Source organism: Protopterus annectens, chromosome 2.part0 (genome assembly GCF_019279795.1).
Source record: "Protopterus annectens isolate FY-2018-M chromosome 2.part0, PAN1.0, whole genome shotgun sequence".
Lineage (NCBI taxonomy): Eukaryota > Metazoa > Chordata > Ceratodontiformes > Protopteridae > Protopterus > Protopterus annectens.
This window is the reverse complement of record NC_056728.1, coordinates 1,832,813,202-1,832,838,399: the sequence shown is the minus strand read 5'-3', so window position 1 is coordinate 1,832,838,399 and position 25,198 is coordinate 1,832,813,202. Positions and strand designations below refer to the sequence as shown.

The 25,198-nt window shown below is 41.4% G+C and overlaps 1 protein-coding gene across 1 annotated transcript in view; it reads right to left on the bottom strand.

Annotated features, from left to right (window-relative positions):
• The window catches only part of ZBTB17 (zinc finger and BTB domain containing 17), a gene marked incomplete in the record, with an annotated part of 1,293,515 nt that overhangs the window by 116,109 nt on the left and 1,152,208 nt on the right, over positions 1-25,198 (bottom strand).

The window sequence follows — 25,198 nt, the reverse complement described above, 5'->3', positions numbered from 1 at the left end:
AGTCATTATGATAACTTGTTTGTGCTCTGGAGTTATCAAAAAACACTTGTTTAACAGCAATCTTTCTAAACTCATCCACATTATCCAGGAACTCTCAAATTTTCTCTTTAGCACTCTGTAGTTGCACCTCTCCTTGTTCTGAGAGATTCCCTTTATTCTGTAATACTTAAATCTTTGTCACCTTTCTAAATTGATGTTACTTCTTAACCATATCACATTTTCTTTTATTTGAACCCTATTTTTAAAATCAACGTTGCCATTCCTTAAATTCCTCTCATTTTATCAGGTAGTTGGGGACAAGTCATTTTTACTTTATTACTCTGCATTTTTATATTACTTGTTACCGATGCGTGTCAAAGCTTTCTAGATGCACATGTTCCTGTGAAATATTTCTGTCTAGTCTAGCTCAGTTATTGTACCTTGGGTAATAACATGTACATTCTTTCAGAGTTCCTACTACTTAATTCAAGTTTTACATACCAAATATTTTCATATATTTCTTCAGAAATCTACCCTCTTTTGATATGTTTTCCCTTCTAGGTGCCCAGGATACATCCTCACTATTGCAAACCAAGTTCCATTCCCAACCTACAAGTAATATTCTCCATTGGAAGCGGAATATTTGTCCCAAACTTTTCTTAAAATCCATAATAGCAGTTTTAGGTGGGATATAAATACATGCCAGCATAATCCTCCTCCCATGCTAGTAGCCCCTAACTACCACAAATCTACTATAATCATTTTTTCTCTCTTCTATCACTATTGGAGCTCCTCTAGCAATTAGAAGTACCCCCTTTTCCTTTGTCCTTGATGCTCTGCTGAATATCCATCCTGAAATCCTTTCTTTACCAAATCCACATGCTCACTTCTTTCCAAATGTGTCTCCTGTAAAACGATATGCACTCTGTTTTTCTGAATATAATTCAGTACTTTATCCTTGTTGATTATACCTGTGAGGCCATTCATGTTCCTAAATAATATGGATAGTGTCATCATTATTGTAAAAAGTTATTATTCCCACATATTATATATGACAGCTTCTTAAATGTCTACTTCCAGCTTTTGTGCTACATGCACCCTCTAATGTTTGGCAGGTTGATACAGTTTGTTTCTCATCATTTCCATTTGACCCTATGCCACATTTTACAAGACTTTTTGCTTTACTGAAAACTCTCAAAAAAAGCCATAACCTATTAACTGAAAAACAGAGAAAAAAAGAAGTTATGTGCTCACCATAATGTTCCATTTGTGTTGTCCATTTTTATTCTTCCTCAACCTGTTGGCTCGGTTCCGATCCTTTGGAACCGACTTGGCAGCTACAATAGCTCATGGGAACCAAAAACTCTCAAGCTCACCCCTTACCCACAATGCACCTATCTCAATTACCTCAGATCGAGTTTGCTGACAGAAACAGGCAAAGGCTTTCGTGCAGACTGTATCTGGAACTGCAAAACTATACAAAAAAGGTAATAATCCATCAATCACCTGTTCTTCCAGAAATCAAGGGTAGGGGGTTGGAGGGTGGGAAGTTGAGGAAGAATGAAAATGGACAACACAGATGAAACTTTATGATGAGTACATAACTTCTTTATCTGATGTTGTCAATTTTCATTCCATCCTTAACCTGTGGGACGGAGTCCCCAGCTACCTTATATCCTGGGTGGACCCAAGGAAGGATGTTCCTAAGTACCATTGAGCTGAATGATGCTTTACCCCTGGAGTTCAGATCCAATCTGTAATGAGTAATAAAGGTATGGGAAGTAGCCCAAGTTGCTGCAGCACAGATATCCATGGGATCTCTAGACTGGAAAACAGCTGACATTGCTACAGCCTTAGTTGAATGGGCTCGCAAGCGTTTTGACAAGGAAATGCACAACTTCGTACAGATGAATGAGATGCAATCATCAGTGAACCATCTGGCTAACGTCACTTTGTTCACAGGTTTTCCCAGTCTGGTATGCGAGAAAGAAACAAATAATTGGTCCGACTTCCTGAAATCTTTTGTTCTGTTAAGGTAGAATCTTAACTGTCTATAAACATCTATCAAATGTAAATAATATTCACCTTTGCTAGAGAATTTGTGGAAGAACCCTGACAGGTTAATACATTGGTTGATACTGGTCTCTGAAAACCACCTTAGGTAAAAGAGGGGTTGCTTCTGAGTGAGACTCTATCTTTGTGAAAAATTAGGTATGGCAGTTTAGAATGCGAGGCTTGAATCTTTGAAATCCTTCTAGCAGAAATTACTGCCACAACGAGAATAGTATTCCAAGATAGGAACTTAATATCACAATAATTAGCTGGTTCAAAGGGAGATTGAGTGATTGCTTGCAACACCAAATTCAGGTTCCAGGGAGGAGTAGGATCTTTGTAAGGTTTTAAAAGAGTACCCCTCAAAAATGTCTTACAAAGCTTGTGAGAAGCAACTGAGAAGCCTTGGAAACCAATCTGAAAGCTGAATATAGCTGTTAACTGGATTTTGATCATGGAAGCTGAATCGCCTTCATTGAAAAACAAAGCTAAAAACTGAAGAATAACATGAACTGGAGCTAAAAAAAGATTAAATGTTGTTCTGGAGTGCCCAATGTGCAAATCGCTTCCATTTACTAGTGTAAAATGTTTGTGCAGATGGTTTATGAGAAGATAGCAGTGTGTGTCAGACAGGGGAAGAGAGCATAGGTTGTCTGGCTACTAATGGAATTGGAGAAGCCAAGCTGTTGGCTTGAGATTTGGAATGTTCGGATGAACCATGCCTGTTGGGTGGGAAATGAGATCTGGACTTGGATCCAGAATCCAAGATTGTTGAATTAGGTGATGCCAAAGGAAGGGAAACAAGAGCTGTCGAGGCTAATAGGGTGCAATGAGGATAACTGTGTTCTTTAACCTAATTGCTTTCTGTAGGAACTTGGGAATTAATGGAATTGGAGGAAAGGCATAAAGGAGACCGGGGGGGGGGGGGGGGGAGGCAATCGTGAAGAAGAGCATCCCTTGGTAACACCCCCTGTGGGCGGATCAGGGCAAAATAGTTGTGCACTTGTTGTTTAGGGAGAAGCAAACAGGTTGCAGCATGGCTGACCCTATCTTTGAATATCCTTTCTGACACTTTTGGATTGAGGGATCACTCGTAAGTATGCACCCACTCAGTCTGTCTGCTATCACATTGGACTTCCCCGGAATGTGCAGTACTATGAGAAAATGCTTGGATGAGATCACACACTAAGCTTCTCAACACAGTGGTTAGGATCTGGTTCCTCTTTGTCTGTTGATGTACCAAACTACTGACACGTTGTCCATTTGAATTGCATTAGTTCCCAAGGGGAGAGCATCCTGGAAGGCTTGCAACACTAAAAGGGACTGTTCTCTTCCCAAGAACGTGCAAATTGGCTTCTACTGTGGACCAAGTGCCTTCTTTTCCTGACAATGCCCCCCTCCCACCCTAACTGGGAAGCATCTGTAGTCATTGTGGCCTTGGGCTGAGACTTAATGAATGGATGGCCCTGTAAAATTTGATCAGACTGAACCCACTACACGAGATCTCTTTTGCATACACTGGTAATTGCAAATGGCATTGACGTTGCTTGATAAAGCATGGACCACTGTGTTGCAAACAGCCACTGTAAAATTCTCATTTGAAATCTGGCCAAGGGGTAGAGCGTTATAGACACTGCTATGGACCCCAGTACCTGAAGAAAGTACAGTTTTGTACCTACCATAAATGTAGATGTCCGAACTGGATAGCATCTGCAGTCATAACAACTGGGTTGTCCTGTCGTCAGGCAGCCCTGCAGTCGGCCGGATTCCAAAGTCCGGGTCCGGCTTCGGCTGATGTCGCACTTCACCCGACGCCATCTCTGCTGGTCTCCGGGTATAAAGGCATCAGCCGACGCCATTTTCTTCAGTGTTTCTTGCCCCAGATGCCAGTTGCCCTTCCTGGAAGGCTAATTTTTGGATAAATGCCAATGTTTCCAAAGGATAGAAGGCAAACTCAGAAAATAAGCATGTATGTACATATATACAAACAAATACACCATAAGAGACTCCCCCCACTAGCTAGCTATTAGGAGGGTAAATACCCTAGGAGTACCACAGAGGGAAGGAGGGAGTAATCCTGACTGCAGATGCTATCCAGTTCGGACATCTACATTTATGGTAGGTACAAAACTGTACTATGTCCTTCATGGATGCATCTGCAGTCATAACAACTGGGTAGAATACCATAGCCAACTAAGGGAGGTGGAAAATTTAGATTATGGTGTGGTTAGGATCCCTTGCAGCACAGCAGTGGCAAACCCTGCTCGGGATCTGGAGTACAAAGGTAAGTTATAATGCTTGGCAAATGTATGCACGGAGGTCCAAGTAGCCGCCTCAATAATGTCCTTGGTTGCCACACCTCGTAGGAAGGCTGTGGTAGTGGCTGTTGCCCTTGTAGAATGAGGCCTTATGTTCTGTGGAATTGGTTTTCCATGGAAGGAGTAACAGAATCGTATGCAATTTCCTATCCATTTGGAGATTGTCTGTTTGGAAATTGCTTTTCCTTCCCTTCCTGTTGCATAGGCTACAAAAGCTGGTCAGTTTTCTGCTACTTTTGTTCTGTCCAGGTAGTAGCGTAACTGTCTATGTACATCCAAGGAATGCAGCATTCTTTCCCTCTGTTTTGTGGGTTGGGAAAGAAGGTAGGTAGGTGGATTGCCTGGTTTAAAGACACTCTGGATATCACCTTAGGCATAAACGTAGGATTAGTCCTCATGGACACTCTATCTTGGTGGAAGATTAGGAAGGGCTGTACCGCCATTAGGGCCTGAAGTTCAGAGACCCTCCTTGCTGAGGTTATTGCCAGTAGGAAAGCAGTTTTCCACGATAGATGCTGTAGGTCCGCTGTAGCTGCTGGTTCAAAGGGTGCGAGTGTCAATTTTTCCAGCACAAAGTTCAAATCCCAAGCTGGCAATGGTGGTTTCCTTGGAGGTTTTACATTCTTGATTCCTCTGAGGAACTGCCTGAGTAAAGGATGTGAAAAGACAGGTGGATCAAAGCTGTATTCTGCTGAAATAGCTGATGCATGTATCTTGATGGAGGAATAGGATAGGCCTGTATGTAGAAGCTCTGCCAGATACTCCAGAATGTTAGCCATATCAATAATTGACACATCTTTTCCTCTTTCAGTGCTCCAAATGGCAAACCTTTTCCATTTTCCTGCATAGTTCCTTCTTGTTGAAGGTCTGCGGCTTCAAGGATAATGTCTTTAACCCTTTGGGAAAGTTCTGGGTTAGTTGCTGCTATGTGATGTTCCATGCAGTCAGTTGCAACGTTTTTAGGTTTGGATGCATGATGCTGTAGTTGTTCTGAGTTAACATCAAAGGCATCAGGGTATTGGCCACATGTTGTCCCGAGACATGCTCCTCAGTAATGGGTACCAGTGTTGTCTTGGCCAGTTTGGAGCTATCAGGGTTATCCTTGGACGTTCCTCCTTGATTTTTAGTAATACCTTGTGTATCAAGGGAAGAGGTGGAAATGCATATGCTGTTAGACCTTTCCAGCTGAAGGAGAGCGAATCCACTTTCCATGCAAGTGGGTGGAATGTCCTTGTGCAGAATTTTTGAGCTGGTGGTTGAGAGGGAAGCGAATAGATCTATCTGTGGTCTTCCCATTTCTTTGAGATGGTCTTGAAGATGTCCGGGTGTAGCATCCATTCGTGGGCATCCGATGTGGTTCTGCTCAATATGTCTGCTAGAGTATTGTCCTTTCCCGGTACAAAGATTGCCTGTAACTGGATGTTGTAGCTGAGTGCCAGGTTCCAAAGCTCCAAAGTCATTCTGCATAGGCGGTATGAATGAGTGCCTCCCTGCTTGTTGATGTACCACATGACTGTGGTGTTGTCTGTCCTTATCATCAAATGGCCCTCTTTGATAAATGGTCTGAAATTTTGGATTGCCAGTTTCACTGCCAGCATTTCTTTTAGGTTGATGTGCAGGTGGAGCTGATCCTGCTTCCACAATCCTTACGCATTTGTCCAGCATGTGAGCCCCCATCCCAGGTCTGAGGCGCCTGTTGTGATGGTCTGGCTTGCTTGATGGCTGTGAAAGGGTAGGCCTGGGTTTGACTGGCATGCTTGCGCCCACCATAGGAACTCCTGTTTTAGGCATGGGATTAGTGGAATTTCTGCTTCTAGGCTGTGCCTGTGTTGGGACCATAAATTCCTTAGGTACCACTGTAGTTTTCTCATATGTAGTCTGGCATGTGGAACCAAGATTATGCATGATGCCATGTAGCCCAAGGCCTGCAGGACTTTTCTTGCTGTTAACTTGTTCTGTTTTGTTAGAGCCAAGAAATAAAGAGGGAGTTCTTTTTGTTTTTCTGTGTTAGGAATGCCATTTGTTTTACAGTGTCCAATTCCAGGAATGTCCTTGTTTGGGATGGTATCAGCCTTGACTTTGTAAATTGACTGTGTATCCCAGTGCTTGTAGCAAGTAAATGACCCTTTGTAAATCTGTTGTCAGCTTGCTTTTGTTGTCTCCTTGTAGCAGGCAGTCGTCCAGGTATGGGTAAATTTGGATTCCCTGTAGTCTGCAGTGGCGATTACTGATGCCAGGCATTTTGTGAATACTCTGGGCGCAGTAGATAAGCCAAAGGGCAATGCTGAGAATTGATAATGCTCTGATCCTGCAAGAAATCTGAGGTATCTTCTGCAAATTGGTCGAATGGGGACGTGCAGGTATGCCTCCTTGAGATCTAGAGTTACCAGCCAACACTCCTTGCCCAGCATGGGAAGAAGTTGCTGTAGGGTCAGCATTTTGAATTTTGGAACAATGATGTATGTATTTAAGGTGGAGAGGTCGAGAATAGGTCTCCAACTTTTTCCTTTCTTGGAACTAGGAATAGTCTGGAGTAAAATCCTTTGCCTTGTTCTGTTATTGGCACTCTTTCCACAGCTCTCATCTTTGCTAATTGCATTATCTGCTGTAGAGCTTCTGTTTTTTTGATTCGGAGGCAGGTTTGGCATTCCTCTTTGATTGGTAAAGTGTGAAAGTGGAACCGGTAACCTTGGTCTATGGTTTGCAAAATCCACTTGTCTTTTGTGATGTAGTGCCAGTTTTTCAAAAATAAGGTTAATTTTCCGCCTAATGGAGCTGCTATTTGTTCCCTGGTAGGCGGATGTAGAGTTAAGTCACTGTGATTGTGCTGTTGTAGTGGTAGTGGCTGTGTCTGTGCCTCTGTTATTACCTTGCCACTGTCGTCCTCTGTAGGCACCTCCTCTGGATTGGTTTCTGCCCCTGGAACGTCTATTCCTGCCCCTTTGGGATCTTGTGGAGTCAGGAAAGGACCAATTTTTGGCAGGCCAGTTCCTGCTAAACCTTGGGGCTGAACCTGCAAGAAATCTTTAACCGTTTGAACAGATTTTGCCTTTTCTTCCATTTTCTTCATTACCTGCTGGGCAGGTGTACCAAACAAACTGGTCTTATCCATTGGAGCATCTAATAACTTAGCTTTAACATGATCCGGTAAGACTTGTTCCTTCAGCCATGCATGTCTTCTTATCACTGTGCCAGTCATGGCTGATCTAAATGAAGCCTCCAGTGCATCATAGCCACATTTTAAGGAATGGTTACTAACCTGTTGTATGTTATTTACCATTTCTAATACATATTTCTTATCTATAGAGTCATCAGAGGATAGTTTTTTAGTTAAATGATCAAGCATAAACTCTTGGTATTGTATCATGTGAAACTGACAGTTTAAAGCTCTAGCTGAGAGAGTAGCTGAGGTATAAACTTTTTGCCCCATCTGTCTAAAGACCTGGCTTCCCTTTCAGAAGGAATAGGGTTTTTGCTGTGGTCGAGGCTAATGCCTTAGGCCCCTGGGATATAGTTTCGGGTCTGCAAGTGGGGCCTTGTATAGGTGATGATGAGTGTCTGGTACCCTGTAAAATCTGTCTGGTTTGGCAGGGGCTGGAGGTAAGGAATCTGGTGCAGAGCAGACATCATTAAAGCATCGTCCACAACAGAGAGGACAGGAGGTATAGCTAAGGGCCTGTGTTGTGGAAGGTGCAGAAAGTCCTAAGTCTTTTTCTGGAATCTGAGAAATCCTGTTGCTGCCATTGGAATTGTTCTCGCATGGCATGTAAGGTTTCCCCAAAGGAGAATTCCTCTGGTGGAGAAGCAGCTGGAATGGATTCTTCAGCATCTGAGTCTTCATAATTGGAGAAAGGAGCCTCTGGCTGGTCTGTAATATCTGAATCATCCGCAGAATCATCTGAGGACACAGGCTCGGGGGCTCTGCCCTAGTTCTCTTCTCTGGGGGCTGAGAGGCCCTGTCTGGGTGAGACTGAGATCCCCTTATTAAGGATATTAAATCTTCTGCCAGAGTAAGCATTTGTGAACTAGAAGTAGGCCTGGTTGAGGGGGGTTTAACAGGCACTGATTTAGTAGACTTGGCTGCTTTAGCCCTGGCAAAGGCCTTAATGGACATGGCTGCAGGAGGCCTAGCAGCACCACGTGCTGGGGTAGAGACATCCAAAGGGATGGTGTCTGATAATTCACTAGAAGCCACTGTAGTAGGTAAAATTTCAGAGGCCGATTCAAGTAAGGTAGCAGGAACCTCAGAAGTAGTCAAAGATTCAGCTGTGCTTTGATCAGTTTTCTCGGTTTCAGCCGAAACCGAGACACTCGTTTGCTTAACCATGGTTTCGGCCGAAACCGTGGACCGCGAGTGTCGGTCTTTTCGTTTCTTAACAATTTGGGTAGTCGGAGGATCCGACGGCATAATTCAGTACGAAAAACTGTTCAGCAAACTCCGACCGACGCCGTAAAAGCGGTTGAAGGAAGCACAGGCGAACAGGCTGCTACGTGGTCTGGGCCTAAACAAGGTAAACAGTAAGAGTGGAAATCTTTATGAGGTATTTGTTTCCCACAAGTTAAACAGTTATTGACTTTTTCTGACATCGGCTGAGGCAAGAAAGAGTCCCCAACGGGTACTTAGCTTTAGAAGTCTTCAAGTAGTATTCGGTAGTAGAAATGTCTGGATCCGACCGACCGGCACTTGCGAACAGCTTCTGCTTCGCCACGCGCAAGAAAGACTGAAGAAAATGGCGTCGGCTGATGCCTTTATACCCGGAGACCAGCAGAGATGACGTCGGGTGAAGTGCGACATCAGCCGAAGCCGGACCCGGACTTTGGAATCCGGCCGACTGCAGGGCTGCCTGACGACAGGACAACCCAGTTGTTATGACTGCAGATGCATCCATGAAGGACATCTAATCTTGCTGGTACTCAGTTGCTGTTGATTATTTTCATGACTTGAAATCAGAATGTCTCCAGTCTTTGTGAGGGAAGGGAGACTATTGCAGTTTTTGTGTTTAAATAAGCTCCTATGAAATCCAGTGTTTGTGTTGTCTTGAGGTGAGATTTTTCTTAATTTACGGTTATGCCTAGGTAAGAGTATGTTTGGACAACTTTTTCTCTTGCCTTTAACAGCTGATGCCTGGTCGTAGCTGTGATCAGCCAGTCATCCAAATATGGAAACTGCTGGAATCCTTGCAGTCTCAAGTGAGCTGCTACTACTGCCATGCACTTGGTGTACACCCTGGGGGCTGGTGAGGCAAAAGGCAGTATTCTGAATTGGTAGTGACTGGCTACAGCCAGAAATGCAAGAACCTTCAAGATTGCCTGTGCATCTTTACATGGTAGTACAGATCCTGAAGGTCTATCGAGCACATCCAGTCGTCCTGTTCCAAAAATGTAAGAATGACCTGAACAGTGACCATCCAGAATTTGGTTCACCGAACTGATTTGTTTAAATTTCTGAGATCCAAAATTGGTCTCTAGTCCTGTCTTTTTTTTGGCACTAAAAAGAATCTTGAGTAAATTCCAGATTCTTTCTGGTCTGATAGGACCTCTTGGATGACTTCTTTTTCTAGCAGCTTTTGTATTTGTAGTGCTGCTTGTTCCCTCTGACTGGGTTGAACATTTGGGATTTTTTTGCAAGTGGACAGAGGAAGGGAAAATGGTATAATATTGGTTCATAAGTGTTTACTAGGCTAATGACCACAAAGGCCTTTTTAAGCCTAGCCATTCATCCCAAACCTCTGACAAGTTCTGATACCCTTGATAAGTGTAAGGGGCTTGGGAGATGAAACATTTACAAGCTAGGGCCTGGAAGGTGAAACATTTACAAGTTGCCAGTGTCCATTAGAGGCATAGGTGCCAAACCAGGGATGAATTTCCTGTTCCCCATCTAAGTGCCCAGGTTGCACTTGAACTGGGTTACGGAGGAACTCTGCTTTACATGGGTGGGGAGCCTGTTCCAGAAATGGGATAATCTCTGGGATACATGCCTGTCTCACCAGCAGGTCCTATTTATATCACAGGCAAAGTCTGAGCCTTTAGAATGAGTAATTCTGGGTGTTGTTTGTTCTGCGGATATGCAGGAGGTCCATCACAGTAGAGTCTGACAATGCCCTGTATGTCAGGCATAGATCTAACCCTCAAAAGCCTGTAGGAGACAAAATACAGGGATAGAGCCTTGAGGCAGTCTAGATAGGACATTTTACTTAAGCCCTGTATTCTTTTAGTTTGGAACCTCTGTGGAGGTTCCAATTGTTGGATGCGCCTGGTTAGGTGCATACTAAAGGGGGCACTGTGCTCAATGATGGGTCTGATGACTGCCAAATGCAGTGGAACAATGACTTCCTTGGACTTGGATGCCATACCTTTGTTTGTAAGTTAAGTTTCGCAAGATAGATTTATTTCTTCACTGCTGCAGACACATGATGGGCAAAGGCTAGATGACTGTGTGTGTCCCTAATTCCCCGACTACTGGGTCAACTCTAAGGAGTGTGTTGTCAATATGATAGTTACCAGGGGTGGATGACTTCCCGAAAGATACTATTATGCATTTCTTGGCATTTAGTTTTAGTACATAGCTCTGACACCACTCTTGGAGAACATTTGTGTCAGCGTGGGATTCAACAAGAGCACCAAATTTGCAATCATCTGCAAATTTAGTCAGCCAGAGATTACTGACATTGGCCTTGACTTTAGAGAAATAAATGCAAAAATGGAGTGGTCCAAGGACTGATCCCTGAGGGACACCACTTGTGACTGGCCTCTTTGTAGAGGTGAACACCCCAATTCTAACTTCCTGGGTCCTGTTTGTGAGCCAGTTGGCTATCCACCAGTGACATACGAGTTTGTACCTAACCTCTTGAATGTGTCAACAATGCATGAGTGGGGTACTGTGTCAAATGCCTTGGCCAGGTCAAGGTAGGCAGTGTGAACCATTTTGCCCTCATCCATTGCTTTGGTGACCTTCTCAAAGCAGTCCACCAGCAGAGTAGGCATGATCTACCCTTGACGAAATCAAACTGTGTTGGGTCCAGTGCCTGGAGGTTTACTGTATCACTATTGATGGTTTCCATGATTCTTTCCATGGCTTTACATACAAGACTAGTGAGACTTGTGGGTCTGTATATGGCCCACCTTTGTGCAGAGGGATGACTCTTGCTGTTCTCCATTCATGAGGCACAAAGCCTGTTTAGAGGCTACAGTTAAATAGCAATTCCAGAGGCCTTGACAGGTCATGTTTCAAGCTATTTAGAAGGCATCCTGAGACATTGTCTGGGCCCACTGATGCAGTGTTCTTGACCTCAGAGAGAGAGCATTAAGGCCCTGTTCCCTAGTGATAGCTGGGGGAGTTGTATTTGATCGTACTTCCTGAAGAAAGTTTTAGGGAAAGACAGGGGTAAAGTTGGAGCTGAATTTATCGCCCACTAGGTTTGCTATATCTTCTGACTCAGTACAGGTGGCTCCACTTACAATGAAGTCTGCACACAACTGTGTATAGCCTTTGTGGCTGCAGACATAGCTAAAGAAATCCTTGTCGTTGTCCTTGGACTGGGAAGCCAAATTCACCTCAAATTTGGCTTTGGTAGACTTTATTTGTCCTGTGAGATGTTTGTTTAGTTCCATGAGAGTGATTGTATCCTGCTAGGTGCTGCACCTCCTAATTTTTGCCATTATTGTCTTCCTTCTGTTATACAGCCTACTGATTTTGTGATTACACCAGGGTGGCTTATTTTTTGAGTTAGTTCTGTACTTCTTGGAGTGTACAGCTGCCTCTGTGCAGTTATTAACATGCTTGTACAGGGTTTCTGTGAACAGTTCTCCATAGACAGCAGTGTTCTCAGGGTTTATGAGGGCTTGAAATTTTACCAGGTTATCACTTAATAGCAGGAGATTATCCTTAGAGTAGTTCTTGATTCCAGTATTCCAGGTTTAGCTGGGGGTCCAGGTTTTATTTTTACTTCAAAGAAGACCATTTTGTGGTCTGACCTTACCAGGGAAGACATTACAGTAGGGGATGTGCAGCACAGCACTCTCCCATATTAATGAGGACCAGGTGCAGTATGGCTGCACCCCTGGTTGGTGTACTGACTATCTAGTTCGGGGAGTTTTGGTTTACAAAATCAGGCAATCTCTATGCTTGTACATTTGGTGTCGTACAGGATTCCCAGTTAATAGTGGGGTAATTACAGTTACCCATGAATTTGGTATTGGTTAAGTGTTTGGGTTAAGTAATAAGTTTAAATACAAGGTATTTAAATACTGGTGGGTCAGGGGACCTATAGCTGATAAATAGCTGGCAATTGATTTTGCCTTGCCTGACTTGGCTTCAGCGCAACAGCATTGCATTGTACACATTTGTTTTGTGAGAATTGACCAGCTTTGAGAAAAATTTATTTTTTGATGTAGACACCCCACCACCACCCCCTGTCTGTGTATGTATGTGGTCTAAATGTAACCCTAGGCCCCTGCACTGGTGTCTCCTCCATGGTTTTAAACCATGTCGCAGTGACTGTACAGATATCAGCATTCTCTAGAGTGAAGAGCGCTTCTAGGGAGTGGAGTTTTTTGTTTAGACTCCTACCATTGAGCAGTAAATACCTTTAGATTTTCTTAGGTTTAGAGGTAAAATATTGAGACATTATACATGAGTACCAGCCTGTGCGTCATCATCTATAATCATGGTGATGGACACTCAGGTCATTGGCCTAGGACTATGACAATGAGGTATGCAATACCCAATGACCTGAAATGTGTGTGCTTAATGTTACTGATTAGTCTCTGACTGTCAACTGACTGTGACTTGATCCTTACTGAGGGACATCAGAGCCTTACACAGACTGTCTCACTGATTTGTTACAATTGTTGCCTTGTATGATTGCTTGGTGGCTTGCCTTATAACTTGAGTACTGGCTCCATCTCTGTGTGCTCTCCTGTGACACTCTCTTCTCACACCCATGTGATCAGAGCATATCCAGAAGCCATCTCTCTGATGACTCTCTGATGAGGGACCAAAACTCTCTGAGTCTCAGATGAGAAAGCGCTCTTCTCAGAAGCTTAAAAAGGGGTTACCAAAAAGTAATCTCTGTACCACTTGCCTTCACTGCGCAGGCCACTTCTACACCAGAGTTCTTCCTTCTGGATTAGAGTTTCTTCCCTCTGCCTTGGGGAATTCCCATCCTGTGAACCAAATCCTGAACCACATTTTCCCACTGCTGCACTTGAAACCTGAAAGGATCTTTGAGGGTCTGGAAAATTTTTTCCTCACAAGGGGTTTTCAGGTTTCTTTCTCTTGTCAAATGGTCTTTAAACTTAGGGGGCCCAAACAGGAACATCAGTCAAAAAGTAGTACTGAAGAATGAAGGCATAACTAGAAATTTCCGATTTACCTTCAACAAAGTGATGGAGGGATGGAGGGGCCTCTAACAGAGGGCACACAGAGAAAACACAACTAGTAAGTGATTTTTGTGTCAGAGTTTTTTTGCTTTTACTCTTTTTTCATTTTTAGCCTCTTTCTGCAGCAATAGCAGCATGCACAACACACACACACACACACAACAAACACAAACACACACAAGAGAGGCAGAAAAATGGAGATAGAAAGGCTGAAAAAAAAAAAAAAATGAAAAAAAAAGAAAAAAGAAAAAAAGAAGAAAAAAAGATTTCTGAGGCTACACAAAAGTGTAGAGGAAATGGAAAGACAGAAAGAGTGGTGGAAATGGAAGAGAAATACTAGTGATACTAGCAAAGAAGGGTAAATACTAAAGAAACTTCGGTCAGGGTAAGAAAGAGAGAAGAGAAGAAGGATAGAAGAAAAAAGAGAAATTAAAAAAAAAAAAAAAAAAAAAATCACTTATCTGGTTCTCTTATCTGGTTCAACAGCAAAGGCTCAAATAAGTGGCAAATAAGATCTGAGGTAATTGAGACAGGTAGGGATGAGATTGAGGAGAGTTTTTGAGATGAGCTTTTCCTGAGCAGTTTGCAAGTTTTGTTCTGAAGGATTGGAACCGAACCCACAGGTTGAGAACAGAATGAAAATTGTCATCAGATCTATGTACATCTTCAAATAGTTAAGTTTAACCCTCCATACAGGAACAACTGTCCCAAAATGACAGCTGCACCCACAGGCATTACCTAACCTAAAATGAATGGTATCCATGCTAAAATAACAAACAGCGCACCAGCTCCTTGCCTTGCGCATTGTAATTGCTGGTCTTGTCTACTCTTTACCTTTACTTCCAGATGTGAAAAACAAAACATCTTGAATTATCTTTTATCCTTAAAAAAATCCTCTCTCTTACTGCCCTCTCCTGTAGTCAGTCATAAGAACAAAACAACATAAGAACAAAAAGCTAGTTGCCGCTCTCAGGCTTTTTGCAGCTCATATTCATTTGATAAAGGAATTTTCGTTCTTTATTTTTTATTTGCTGTTGCAACTTCTCTTACAAAATCTTATTAGATAGTTATTGTCCCAACACACCTTAGACATTAGCAGACAACACATGACTTGGGTCAAATCATCTGGGCATGAGCACTTAAAAAAAAAAAAAAAAAAAAAACGTTTTCAATGAAGCTGTGAATCACATGGAAACCGGTTCTCACTTTTCCATGGCAATTTTGTTACACCACCAACCCAGACCTGCATCAGTGTGGAAAAGAAAGAACCCGACAAAGCTTCTACAGTTATGGAGAGAAGAGGAGGAGGTCTTTAAAGACTTGTTCAGTGGTAAATGGGGTGCACTCTGCATTATTAATGGAATCTGCAGTGGCTGTTTTGGGATGATTTGCAAGGAGCAGTTTTTTAAATGTATGCATATGTATTTTGGGGGGTGTTGTTCAGAGGTAAATGTAGTGCGTTTAACATATTACTGATATTCAGTGGGTACAGTGGGGTACATTTCATTGTTGTATTGTGCTGCTGTGCTGCTGGTATGTCTGTATATTTTTGAGCTGAGCAAGTTACATGTTTTATTTTTTCTTGCTTTGCTTACAGTAGGCACAAAACTAAATCGGTAGTTGTTTATTTTAATGTTAAGGTTTAAAAGTGAATACTTTCCTCTATGTTTAGCTGTGTGATCTACTGTAGAGTTATGTTAACCATTTTTAATTTTTAAATGTTTTGTAAAGATATACAAAGTGTTTATAACTTACGACTAGGAAGTTCCACAAACCGAGTATACTACAGCAATAGCACGTACCTCCTCGTCAGAAATAAATGTTCACACTGTTTAACATTTACAACAGATTTACTTCCTGGCCAAGATCTAACTTCTAACTTTTCAAGAAAAACAGTGAACACCATTTATTTCTATTTGACGAGGAGGTACGTGTTGTAGTATACTGGTTTTGTGAACTTCCTCGTGAAGTAAGTTATAGTTTGTGTGTCCGTACAATTTTGTGTCAGTATACAAAGTGTTTATCCAGTCAGGCTTCATTTTTACGGTTAGAGCTGGAAAATTTAAATGGTTTCTGAGGGAGGATTTCAGCATGCTGTAAGTTCACACTGACATTCCCATAACTACATCATCTTCTCCACTCCCATGGTAATGTCATGTGTTTGGCCACATCATCTACCAACAGCCACATTCACTGTGATGCCACAACCTGTGTGTCCCATTTTGGCTTGCTGAAAATTTGGCAGCTCTAGTTATTAGACTAAGCTAAGAGCCTTAATCTTGACATTCACCTATGCCAAATTAAGAGAAAACATAACTCAACATATATTATAATCTGTGCACTTTCACTCAGCATTCCTCACCTCAACAACCCAAGACTACAGCATGCTAACTTAAACATGCTTTTGACCGGCCTTTCCTCGCTTTTTACATTGTAATACCTACATTTCTTAAAATTAAAAAATAATACTTGTTTACTTTAGTATCTTTATGACAACACTAACTGAAACTTTGCACACAAGTAATGTTAAGAACAAACATTGTTTTACTTATTTTTTCTTTCCTTTTAATGTCCTTCCAAACACTAATGACATGAGGTGGGTATACGTTTTTTTTATTCCCCCATACGTTTAACAAGTGAACAAATGTCTAATATTTCCATTTTGTTTTGCTGTCATATTTCACAAATGTGTCTAATTCATTCCCCCATACGTTTAACAAGTGAACAAATGTCTAATATTTCCATTTTGTTTTGCTGTCATTTCACAAATGTGACTGATTCTTCATAATCTAATTTTTTCACCAATTTCAGTGTTGCTGGTCTTCTTCCTGTTCATCTCCATCTTCCAACTCCACACCCTGGTTCAAGTTCAAGGTACTCTCAATTCTAATTATGCCTACGTTTTTTTCTGTTTCTCAAGTATTTTCCTTTGGAACATTGCAAAACATTTCACTGGCAGAGGAAAAGAAGCACAGTCTCTTTCTGTTTGATGTCTCATGTTATGCTGGACAAACTTTTGTATTTCCTCCACATCCTGTTCAGTATATAATAATTACTTTGATCCTACAAGAAAAAAATATTCTGAAGGCAGCTGGATAAAGCAGCTTGAGTCTCACACCTGCCTCCCAAATTCCTTAACTGTTGGAATAAACGTGCTTCTCTTCTGCCTGGTGTAAAATAATCATTTTCAAACACTCTACGGTCTCCAGTTTTACTTTGTCCTTTTGCCACAAGTCAGGATTAACTGTTTCTGCTGGTATGACTGCATCTTTACTAGTCAGGTTTTGGTTACTTTAGCATGGCCAGGTTTGGAGCACACACATATGGCCTTTCAAGTAAACCCATCCCGAGGTGGAATACCAGTACAACTTTTTATTTGTGCTTTCATAACATTAATACAGTCTGTTCCTTCCAGTTTCTCTGGTACAGCAGAAAATTTTACGTTTTCCCTGAGTGCTCAGTCCTCTAACTCTAACATGTTTTTGGTTCATAGGTAGGCAGTAGGCTATTGGCCCTAGGGCCTATATAAGCCTAGCCAAAAAGGTAACCTGGCTTTCACCATCCAAGAAAATTATTTTCCTGTGCCCCTTTCGAGCAGAGCCACAGAGGTCTTCTAGAGCAGTCTCATGCTCTGTTACCTTTTTTTTTCATTTCAAACTGTGATTTTTGCAGTTCTATCCCATCATCTGAATTGTTGTTTAAAGCTTTGACTATTTCCCCAGCCTTTTATTTGAGTTGATATACTCCTCCAATGTTTCATTTATTCTAATCTCTGAGCACAATTATTTTTTTCCTCTAGATTACTGGAAGCCATGTCTTATTTCAAAGATGGAGCTTGGACTGATTTTTGCTGAACAGCTGCAAGTTTCTTCCCAGTAAGTGTTTTCTCTTCATCTTTTCTAGTTGATTTTCTTTCAGGTTCTCTTAAGTTTCTTCTTTGCCATCATTCAGGCAGTGTTCTTACTTGACAGCATTACTGACCCTTTATCTTTCAATTTCCTTTTTCACACTGGGAGAGCTGAAATTAAGCTTTTGATCAGTATGTGGTCATCCTGGAAGTTCCTGTTCACTACTGTTACAAATTCTCTAGCAAACAACATACAGAAACCAGCAACTAATAGCATCAACACTGCTTGAGAAAAATAGTTACTTCTTAACCCACTACTCAAAAGCCGATTATGGGCAGCTGACATTTTTGCATTTAATAACTGAAGCACCACCTCTAAGCATCAACAAATGATAGAATTACATTTAGAAAAATAATTTATTCTTGAATGTGGGCAGTATACAACTATATAAGCTATGGAAATATTGTCTTGAAAAATGTACACCATACATTATACTTTCCCACAAATAATCATTACTTACTATGTTAAATATCTGATGATCAGTGTCCATGCAATGTTACTGAATATTAAAAAAGCAGAAACCCAAACTTAAAATACTGTTTAATACTGATAGACATTGGACTTGGACATTACAGCTCGCTACAGCCATGCTACCCCTGGTGTCTCCCACTGTTCAACTTAAACTCCAGGCTTCCAGCCTCTGAACTGAACCACCTATAGGAGATCCTACAGTGCTTCCTATCCACTTCCGCCTACCCAATATCTAGGATTCATAACGTGTATGTAACCCTGTGTTAAAAACTACAGTCCTTGTATTGCTTTTTCATTATACTTCAAGTGAACGCTCGTTAGCCGCTTACTACAGCCATATAACCAGTTTATTCTGCTGGCCCCTTTTCTACTCCCTTGACAGCCCTTCCTTATCCTGTAGTTTTCTCATAGTCTGGCCACTAGGTGGCAGCATACTCCCTTGTCGGCCTCCATAACCAAAATGAATATTCCTGTCAATGTATTTTAAGTGAATTACATAGTCCCAGCCAAACCATATTAGCCAACAGCTCAGTCTCTATAAAGATACCCTGCGAGTAGTTCCTTACCCCAGTGGACATCTTGCTTATCTTTTACTTTATGTACATAAAGAGCCATCCCTTACCCCTGTTGCCTTCCTTACCTTTTAACTGGCTCCCTGCTTACTGTTCCTTGCTGGCTGGTCTTCTTTCTTCTCCTTTAGCTCTACCTGCTCTGTTCCCTATGGGCTCACTCTGCTCCCCTGCCCTACCCCCATTTCCCACCCGCCCCCACTACTCCTACATTTATTCTAGCCAAAAGTCCCCTCCCCTTCCTTTCTCAACCAATCCATTCACATCTCCTCATTATCTCTTCCCCTACTCATCCTCCAATACTTAATTGCCTCACCCCCATCCCAAACCATAAGGTCCTGTATTCACATCTATTCCCCTCCCTCTTGCACTCTCACAGTTCCCCTAACATCCAACTACTTCCTTTATACTTAACTCACACCATGCTTTCTCCACTTTTTCAAACCCTTCTCATCCCCTCCCTCAGCTTACTTCTTCTAATTCCTCTATGCCTCTTATTCCTCTTACAAACTCGCCCCTTCTTTTCCTGTCCCTCACCGCCATCCCCAACACCCATCCTCACCCTACCAGATCCCACTTTCACACTATATCCTTCTTTCTAGTTCAACCAAACCCACTTCATTGCTTCAAACCAAAACTTCTACCCTCCTCAATAAAACATCACATACCTAAAGCAATATTGCACTTCCCACAAAACACAAGGAACAAACCCAAGTCCCTGCTCCCATTCCCCTTTGACTGCCTACACTTAGCAGGAGACATACACCCCAATCCCGGACCTAATACCAGCAACAATTCTACTCCCCCTATAGCAACTATTACCAACCCTAAGTATCTCAAACTACTAACCATTAATGCCCAGAGTCTAAAAAACAAAACAGCCCACTTCCATGCCTGGCTATACCATACCCTACCTGACATAGTAGCTGTCTCTGAGACATAGCCAAAACCCCATATTTCTGAGTCTGAAATTCTACCCCCTGGGTTTCAAGCTGTCAGATATGACCACCAAAATAGGAAAGGAGGAGGAGTAGCCTTAATCTACTCTAGCCTACTCTCCATCACTCCCTACCAAAATCCTATTCGTCAGTTCAACAACACTGATCTAGTCATAGGGATACTTAAAATGAATAACTATAAAAGCATTCGTGTTATGGCCCTCTATATCCCACCGGGAAACAATACGACTACACTTGAAGAAATTCTTCTATGGGCCTCAACTAATATTAAGTTTGAGACATACATACTAGGAGATTTAAACATTGACTGGAGCAAAATCAATACCAGTAAACCCTCCATATCGATCAATCTATTCAATTTCACTCAACTTACAAATGCCATTACCAGACCTAATAAAACTAACCCCCCCCCCCCCCCCCCAGGCTTCACACTTGACTGGATCCTAGTCTCTCACTTAATAAAATCTCACACACAGGCATCTTACCAGACTCCATTAGTGACCACTTGCCAGCCTACATCCATAGAGCAACCCCCTCCACTCCTCTCCTACACCAATATATCCATACATGAAACCTTACAAACTTTAACCTCACATCTTTCTCCAATTCTCTCAAACTAACAAACTGGGACAATCTAAAAACTCTTCCCCTAGACAACGACAATGAAGTCTTCAACTCAACCTTCTTAGATACCCTAAACTCCCAAGCCCCACCAGGAACAAAACTTATAAAACCCAATTCCGCTCCATGGTTAACTATAGATACCAAAACACTTATGCAACAAAGAGACAAGACCTGGAACTTTACCATCACAATAAGCACCCTGACACCCTTCTTAAATAAAGAAGCTCTGCAACCTAGCCAAAAAAAAATTATACAGGATAAAAAATCTTACTATACCAAACTCCAGTCTAATCATTCCAAGAACCCCAAACAACTCCATCAACTCTCTTCTCAACCCAGGTACCAAAAACAATCTTTGCCCTGACACTAGCAAATCTGACCCAGAAATAGCTACTCTATTCAACTCCTTCTTTACTAACTCTATAGCAGAACTCACCAAGATATTCCCAAACCACAACCCCTCCCCCAACTCAAACCCTCTACCCAACCTTCCATCCCTAACACTCCTCCCATATTTCATGTCAAACCCATCTCCACCTCATACATAAAAAACTTCTGTCTAAGTTTAAGCCATGCTACAATGCCCCTGACAATATCCCTTCACTCTTTTCTAAAACTTGCAGCAGATGGCATCGCCATCCCCATTAGCATTCTCATTAATAGATCCATACAGGAGTTATATGTCCCCAAACTGTGGCGTGCAGCCTTTATCCTACCCCTTCACAAAGAAGGCAAAAATAATAAGATCTCCAACTTCCGACCTATAGCCATTCTCAATTTCAAAAATTATTGAGAAATGCATCCACCTCCAGCTCATGCCTTTCCTTACCAATAACCAACTCCTCACCCCTACGCAACATAGGTTCCTCCCTAGCCATAGTACAATAACTGCTGTTCTCCCTTTCCTAGACAAAGTAAACCACGCCCGTGACTCTGGAAAACTTGTATCCACAGTCTTTCTTGACCTCAAGGCTTTGACACAGTCGCCCATATTCACCTCCTAAACCACTTTTCTAACCTTAATCTCTCTCAAAACACCCTTACCTGGTTCAGCAGCTACTTCTCTGACAGATCTCAGGCCGTGAAATGGAAAACTGGCACCTCAGCCTTCGTTTCTACCCTGATCGGGGTACCCCAGGGATCCATACTTGGCTCAATGCTCTTTAATATATTTATTAATGATTTCCATGCAGCCATTCTTAACACTAAGATAGTACAAAACATAGACGACTCAACTTTAGTCTGCTCTGCTTCTAACCTCCCCGAGCTTCAAACTAAAACTGCCTTCTCAACTACTGAGAACTGGATGCTTTAAAATCACCTCTCTCCGAATGCCAACAAATCTAAAATTCTACTATTCTCTCCCTCAAAACCCCTCCCTCTCGATAAAACCTGTTTCAGTATAATCAGCCATGCCGACTACACTATAGAAGTTGTTCTTTTTCCTAAACTTCTTGGGGTTACTATTGATGAACACCTAAAATTCGATACTCATATTCAGCTAAATATTAAGAAAACACATCAAAAACTTGGCATGCTGTACAGAAACTCCCACTTTCTCTCCCCCTCTACAAAACAGACACTCGCCACTACCTGCTTACTACCATCACTATTGTACGGTGCTCCCCTACTAATCAACCTATCTTCCTCTATTTCTTCCAAACTGTACATCTGTTATAGCAAAATCTCAAAATTCGCCACCAAATACAAATACTTCACCCACCACTGTATATCTCTCCACCTGTTAAATTGTCTAGAACTTCCCAACTACCTTGACTACCTCCAACTCACTACAGCCCACAAGCTAATTTTTAAACCAACTAAATGCCCATCACTAACAAACATCTTACTATCATACACCCGACACAGAACTCTAAGATCTGCCCACCAAAATCTAATTACTGTATACAAACCAAATTGCCCCGCTGGTCAGCTTCTCGTATCCTTTTCCTTAGCCAAAAAATGGAATTCTCTCCCTCCTTCATTAAGAATTTCTGAAAACTTTGAACATTTTAAAACCCAGCTCCATTCCTACCTCTCCCATAATTGGAAATGCAACTGCACTTTACCTACCTAACCTGCTTATTACATGAATGCATTCATTGTACATAATGCACCTTCCACCTTTATTCGCCCCTTTTCTGGGGATTAAATTTATTTACTGCCATCTTACAAATGTTATTTACTGCCATCTTACAAATGTTAGTTTTTATACCATTCACAGATGATTTACAACCTCTGTAAAACAAACGTTGTACTACTTGTTCTCTAATCCGTAATCATGTAAGTATGTAATGTATGTTCTTCTATTTTGCTGTTATACTTTGCTTAGTTTAACTAGATAATATTACAATTTGCCTAATTGGTACTATTTTTACTATATAACATGGAGCTTTTCTCCCCAGGCCTCCAATGAAAACGGGCTCCTTGAGCCGAACCTCCCCAGTCATCAAACTGGAAATAAATAAATAAATAATAAATAAATAAATGTTGATGAAAGGCAGCAAAAAAGGCAGCAAATTTGTCAAAGTTCCAGGTCTCTATCAATGGGCATCAACAACCTGAAAATTGTATTCACAAAAAATATACGTGTTATATTTTCACTGGTAATCATCATAATTAACAGCATTAAATGTTTCTAAAGCTAGAAACTGCACATATTACATATCACCAAATTACAATATTCATAAGATTAAAACGCTTTGTTTTCAAAAATAGGTAATATGTCAGAATTCAAATACCAACATGCAGCAGCATTTTAATAAAAAAGATTATATATATATATATATATATATATATATATATATATATATATATATATATATTATAGTCCTGCTTTAAGTGACAAAACTAAAGTTCTTTCTGAAGATCTGACTGTATTTCATCACATACTCACAGCCTGCCTAAATATGCCAACAGTCCAGTTAGGTAGCTAAATATGCCCCTTTTGGCTCCCTCATACCAGTCAGTGCTCTAATTTCACAAACCTCCTTTTCTGTCATGGTCAGTATGCACTTCCCACTTATTCTTCACTTACACTAAGCATGAAGGGCTCACTACAACATTGCAATGCACAAAGTATTCCATTTCTTTCATCACAGTACCTTGTCCCCCGAGATATTTCTCTCAGCTTTTGTTGTTATTATGTCATTTAGTTAAGTATCACTCTTCATGAGTTCAGGAACTTTAGCATATCAAGCCTGCCTGTTAATTTCTTCAGTTTTTTTTCAAATTACATATTCAATACTTCAGTAATACTGTGTATCCCTCAGCCTCTGCCACCCCAGTCTTCTTTTGATTTCAATCTTTCCCAGCATCAGTATAATCCTCTTAAGTGAATCCTGTCCTTGCATTATGTGCAAACATATTTTGAGTTTCAATTTTACTATCAGAGTCTGTACTACGGTGGTGGTGCTGCGGTAGCGTTGTCACCTCACAGCAAGACGTTGTCCATTCGATTCTCAGCTAGAGCGTCTTCTTTGCGGAGGCATGCATGAATGGGCGTGCCTTCATTGAAGGTTGTGCGGCAGGGCTAGGAACCCGGTACGTAAAAATCCACTGTCAATCATTAGCGGACCGGAGTTCCGCTGTGGCGACCCCTAACCGGGATAAGCCGAAAGACACAAACAAATCTTCCGGTGAAGAGTCTAAGTTAATTCCTTAAGTATTGCCTGATTTGATCTTCCTGCAGGTTATGGAATTCTCAAAACTGTTCATCACAGTTCAAAAGCATCAATTCTCCTGCTCACAGCCTTACAGTCCAATTCTTCCAGCCATATTTTATTAATGGGAAAAGCAATGTTTTGATTTGCACCCTTTTTGACAATTTGTCTTTTTTGTTTAAAACTGTACCCATATTTGCCAAGTTCATTTTCCATCTTCTACACTTAACTCCACAGGAGATTACAATCTCTGTTGCAACATGATCAAAAGGACTGGTCGTCCTACAAAAAACATGGCCTACCGGGCTGACAAAGCTGTCACAAAAATTTTGCTTTTCATATTGTGTTGCAAACTAAACTAATACAGCCTCTCTATGACTAAAGAGTTTCTTTTGTAAAGCTGGTCCAGAGTGCCATTTTTTCCCCCAACTCATTTCAAACAATTCACACCATCCTTGTCTTCCAGTGCTCCACTCCACTCAAGCTCTTTCCTCTAGCTTTAACTTCTAAAGAAACAAGTTGTGAACAATGATATTGATTAAAATATCAATTCTTAATAGGTTATAACTGCCTCATTACTTTCTCATTGCACTTTTTGCTGAAATCAGCAACATGGTGCCATATTGGTCATGCACCTCAGTCATCAACTTCATATACTTGTAAACGTCCAACATACCCAACTGATACCTCTGATAAATATTTCAAATCACATAACAATCCCTTTCAATCTAGTCCCACACTCTAATATAAAATTTTAGCATTTTTGGTTCTCCCCAGTAAGAGGCCAATGATCCGTTTCCTGAGCTATATTTTCTCTATCCCTATAGCTTTTCCTACAAAATCAGCTGTTCTGTACTTCTTATCAATTCTTTTGTCATCATAAAGTACATGGTACTTCAATAGAGCTTCATTATTAAAACTGCACTGAATGAGTAACTAGTGAATCATGTTTAATCATGACAGATGCAGAGACCAGAAGAGAACCCTACCCACATAAGGCAGCATACACTCCAGCCTTGCAAAACCTTTTTATCTCTGTCTTGCCCGTGGGAGGCTGTTTCCAGTCCAAGTAAAATAATATGATTTATACAAGTGGGTTACACTTGGGTAGGAATCCATCTGACAGTAAACAGCTTTCTGGTACAAAACTGTTCCAAAAGCTACAGAAGCAATCTTAGCCACCGACTGCATTTTTTCAGTGAAGACATCAAGGAAAAACTGGACACTGATCCCTTCATCTCAATGAGAAAGATGCTACATAACACAGGCGTCGAG